Genomic DNA, 4,573 nt, shown 5'->3' on the forward strand with positions numbered 1-4,573 from the left:
GTGTCATAGATGCCACAGAGACTTTAAATTTTATTTTGTTTGTGTGCTTTCTCAAGGACTGAAACTGTGCCTACAATACACCATTCACAGGGAGATACAGTGTACACAGTGATAGCAGAAGACAACTCTATAGGCAACAGGGGAGGTGGTTAAATCCAGCAGAGAGCAGCTAAGTACTGTTCTTTTTTTCTATTTAGTTTTAAATAGGTGTAGATCTATACACAGTCTGCACCCCCCCCCACAGCAACAACAACAACCATGAGTATGATATGCAATTACTGCAGGGGGACGTTGGATATGGAGGATACAGGCCTGACGAATGCAACGTTTAGGAAGATGCTAACTGCCGTAAAGCATGAAGGCTGTTGCTGGTATTGCCCTGACTGCATAGTCAAGGTGAAAGAGGCGATTTCCAGCCATAAGGGTTCCCTAGGGACGAAAATAGATGAAGCTGGAGCCCTGCTCGTTGCCAAACTAGAGCAAGTTGGGAAAGAGATCCTTGCTAAGACTGAGGAAGTAGCCGATAGAATGGAAGCATTAGCAGGGCCACGGGGAGTGGCGGAGAGTAATGCAGGATCAGAACAGGTTCTACAGCAGCTAGGGACTCTGAAGAAGTGGGCTGAAGAAATGAAAATTAACGGACCTACTGTTAGGGGAGAGGAGGATCAACGGAAACGTTGCCAGCGCAGGAACAATGTAATATTTTTTGGAGTCCCTGAGAGCCAGGCGGAGGGAACTGAGAGTAAGGTAACACACGATAAGATGCAGTTTCAAAATATTTGTACAGAGGTTCTGAAGATGCCATCAACCCTAAAGGATGTGAGGAGGCTGGGACAATAGCAGGGGGATAAGCCTCAGCCCCTCAGGATCACACTAGTGAGCGAGGAGGAAAAACGGGGGGCTATTCGGCAGGCAAAAAACTTAGTAAGAAGCGAGGCACCTCGGGGTGTATTCATTCACCCAGAGCGCTCGGTAATGCAGAGGGAACAGCACAAGAAGCTCCTGTAGGACTTGAAGCAGAGGAGGGAGGAGTCAAGAAGGAACGAGGACGGGTGTACATGGGTTATATTCATGGGGAGGATAGTGGAAGCAAGTGTGCCGACACAGGGCCAGGGGGCAGCAGTGCGCCCTCCACCCGCTCTACGCCCCACCCGGGAGGCGGCACCAGCTCCGCCTAACGGACAGGAGGAGGCGAGCGCCGTGTAAACAATGACATTTCTAACCACACCCTGCAAAATACAGTGTACTTAGCAAATGCTGCAGCTTCTGAGAATGTGGGTGGAGCGGGTTTATTACTAAGAGCAGAGACGTTACCGAGAACAAATTCTGGCTTGAATGTCATGTACACTAATACTGACACGTTCCTTGATAAGAGGGAGGAGTTTGAAACACTACTAAGAGTACACCAACCAGATATTGCAGGAGTTGTAGAACTGTTGTACAAGAACAGGAGAATCGACCCAGAGGAATGTGAGTTCAGTATTGCTGGATATGACTCATTTATGAACCTTTCTCAAGAAACATGCAAGAAGGGTGTGGTTATCTATGCTAGGGAAGACCTTATAGCCAGTCAGGTGAGGGTACAGGGAGAGGATGTTTTTGAAGAGTCCAAGTGGTGTAAAATTAAATTAAAGGGAGGGGACTTACTTATCGTAGGGTGTAAATACAGATTCCCAAACTGTGGCCCACTAAATCAAAGGGACTTAAGAGCCTTAAAAGACAATGCGGCAATGCTCAACCCTAGCCACCTCCTTATCATGGGGGACTTTAACTATGGCGACATCGACTGGAGAAACGAGTTCACCCCAAATGACTTGAATAACCCTGCTACTCTTTTTGTAGAAACTCTGAGAGATAATTTTCTGTTCCAACATGTTAGAGACCCGACACATTACAGAGGTGAGCAAACACCCAAGCCACTGACCTTATCATAACAAACGAGGAGGGTATGGTGGCCAAACTGGAACATCTTGACCCAGTTGGCACCAGTCACCATATAGTGTTGTCATTCAGATTTAACTGTTACCTAGTTCAGGATAAGGCCAGGCCAAGGTCCAAAATTACAAGGGAAATTACAACGGGATGAGGGAAGAGATGAGAGGTATCAACTGGCCTGACTCATTCAGGCACAAGAATGCACAGACACTACGCTGAATATCATAACTAGTAAAGTGACCCATTTGATCGATAAATATATACCCAAGACCAAACCCAGTGCCTCTAGGAATACGAGGGGATCCCTACACATGGACCACACGGCAGTCGACAGAGTTAAGAAGAAAACACAGAAATTCAAAACATGGGTCACGTCAAACGAGGAGCAGGACAGGAGGATGTTTGCAAGAGCCAGAAACCAAACAAAGATAGAGTGTAGAAGGGCTGAAAAGGAGTTCCAGAGACTGGTTGCAAGTGAGGTCAAGTCAAACCCAAAGGCGTTTTACCACTAAGCAAAGTCGAAATTAAAAAAGCGAGTAGGAGTATCAGACCTGAGGCTTGAAGATGGTAGTTACGCAGATTCTGACTAGGATAAAGCTGAGGCATTGAACAGCTTCTTTTCCTCGGTGTTCAGAAGAGAGGATGCAATTAACCTTCCTGTGTTTGAGGGCAGACGGTTTGACACAGCACTGACCCCACATTGTGTTCACAGAAGAGGGTATTAGAAATAAACTGTCCAGGCTAAAGGTCCATAAGAGTTCTGGCCCTGATATGGTGCATCCTAGAGTCCTAAGAGAGTTGTGCAACGAGCTTGCCGAGCCCCTGAAGATCCTGTTTTGTAAATGCCTGGATGAACAAAAGGTCCCCAGCTCCCCAGTGAATGGAAAGTGGCTTATGTGAGTCCTATCTTCAAGAAGGGCTATCGTCACTCCACGAACAACTATAGACCGGTGAGCCTGACCAGCATAATATGTAAAGTACTTGAGAGTATTATCAGAGATGCCGCAATGGAACATCTACAACGAAACAACCTTGTAAAGGATTGCCAACACGGTTTTATGCCGGGGATCTCCTGCTTAACGCAATTGCCCAAGGTATTGGATACTTGGACCCATATTCTGGAATGGGGTGGTAATATCGACAATATTTACCTAGATTTTGCCAAGGCTTTCGACACTGTAACCCACGAAAGGCTGAAAATCAAACTGGAAGGGTACGGAATTCTGGGAAATGTCCTAGCATGGATAGAAGACTTTCTACATGACCACAAGCAGTGTGTGGTGATTAATGGCACAAAATCATCATCCGTTTCTGTCACAAGTGGGGGTACCACAGGACAGTGTATTGGGCCCGCTGTTGTTTGTTTGTTTCATAAATGACATGCCTGACGTTGTATTCTCCACCATACAAATGTTTGCCGATGACGCCGAGTTATTTAGGGAAATCAGGAACCAAGCGGACTGTGAAGAGCTGCAGAAGGACCTCTGTGGGCTCCAAGAATGGTCGAAGAAATGGTTGCTGAGATTCAATGTCACAAAGTGTAAGAGGATGCACCTGGGGCGTACCAATGGTAAGGAGGCGTATCATATGTCCCACCCGGATGAAGAAACTGCACTATTTGAGACTGAATGTGAGAAGGACCTTAGGTGTGTATGTTGACAACGAGTTGAAGTTCTCGGGCCATTGCGAGAAGAGGGTAAATCAGGCAAATAAATTATTGGGTCTTATAAGAAGGTTGTTCAGTTATCTAGACGGTCCGTCCCTCGTAACGATCTTGAATCCGTCGGTTAATCCCCCAAATAACCGAGGTTGTTCACATATATTAGATATTGGGGTTTTAGTAATGAGACCCAATTGAAGTTCCTTGTTTTATTATAAAAGGATTATGTCTATAATTCCTGAGTGTAGATCAACTGTAAGATCCACTATTTATGAGTGAACGAGAAAGAGGACGACGTTTATGTAAATATAAACGTAGATCACGTCCGCTCGATATTAGTTGATCTGAGTGACTGAGGAAGGAGCGTCGTTGGTGCACGCTTACATAGATGCTGACATATGGGCTTGTCCCTCTTGGGAAAGCTACCGTTTACGTGTTCAACTCATGTCTCACTCATAGACAGTGGAAAGTTACAGGGTGGTGAATCTGAATATAATATCAGATGTATTGACCCATTTATATAATATGTTCTGTTGATGAGACAGGGGCCCATTACATCGCTCGGTCACCTACCAGCCGAGCTCCGTGAGGCCTAACTAAACTCACAGAGTACAGTACATCCTAGACAACCCTAACCATGTTATAAACAGATGTGTAGACACTAAGCTGGGGAATCTACTACTGTAGGTGGTATCAGCTACTACAGGGGACCTAAACTTTAGTGTCTTACGGTGTTAATATGTTATGAACAACGCTCATTTTGGATGACACTGCCTTATAATAACAGAACAGAAACATAATTGCCAAAATTAACATAATTGAGGGAATTGTAAGGCTTGGTATGGCAAATTCCGTGATAGATAAAATGGCAAATTATTACTCAAATCAGCAAAATGTGTCTCTTTCAAGAATGCTAGAACTTTTGATTTCTCTGAAACAAATTGAATATCCTTTATAGTGAAATTCATGACAGGAAGT

Source organism: Homarus americanus, unplaced genomic scaffold (genome assembly GCF_018991925.1).
Source record: "Homarus americanus isolate GMGI-L3 unplaced genomic scaffold, GMGI_Hamer_2.0 scaffold32583, whole genome shotgun sequence".
Taxonomy (NCBI): domain Eukaryota; kingdom Metazoa; phylum Arthropoda; class Malacostraca; order Decapoda; family Nephropidae; genus Homarus; species Homarus americanus.